This window comes from Orycteropus afer, unplaced genomic scaffold (genome assembly GCF_000298275.1).
Source record: "Orycteropus afer afer isolate SDZICR_OR568_19922 unplaced genomic scaffold, OryAfe1.0 scaffold00154, whole genome shotgun sequence".
Lineage (NCBI taxonomy): Eukaryota > Metazoa > Chordata > Mammalia > Tubulidentata > Orycteropodidae > Orycteropus > Orycteropus afer.
Window position 1 is genome coordinate 5,993,110 of NW_006921741.1, and position 796 is coordinate 5,993,905.

Consider the following 796-nt stretch of genomic DNA (forward strand, 5'->3'; position numbering starts at 1 on the left):
ATAAATTTAAAAATAAATATTAATTCTCAATAAATGCTATTCATTATTATTAGGGCTTTAAGGTTCACAAAGCACTGTCATATGTACTTTCTCACTGGAATTAATATGGATATATAATGTGGATAAGGAACGCAAAAGAAGATTGACAGGAGGAGAGAGAGACTGGTAAAGGAGATGTTCCTTCATCCTCTTTACTCTGGTATCTAATGTTAGATGAAGTTTATAAGCTTCTCAAAGCTCTGGGTGTCATGTCTCTCCTCCTTTTCCACCCACGGCTCTAATCTCCCCTCTACTTAACTTCATGGTTGGAACTTCCCAAGATGGCCATGTGACAATTTCAGCACAACTCCTACTCCATTTCACTTATCATTGATCCTTTCTCCATCTTACTAATAGAACATCTGAACCCCTCTGAGTGCAGCCAGAGCACAGCTCTAAGCAGGATTCTCTCTGGGGAAAATGCTCAGTGCAGTGTGGAGGCCTGAGCAAAAGCCTCAGTGTCACCCACAGTGTTTCCCCCTTTTCTCTTATCTGGGTTTTCCTTTGTGGTGTGGCTGGGGAAATCCAGCTCAGTCATCTCTGAAGCCTTTCAAGTTAAGAGCTTTATCATCATGCTTGCTGTTGGTGGGTAAAGGTGGAAAAAGTAATTGTCCCCACCTACATCAAGCATTTCGTGCTCATCTGCTCCACCCAACAAAATGCTCTGCCATCTTGGAAAAACATATACCATCCCCACAATTCCCCAAATTAGTTAAAATAACAGCTCAGCCTTCAGAAGCGTGTATACATAGAACAA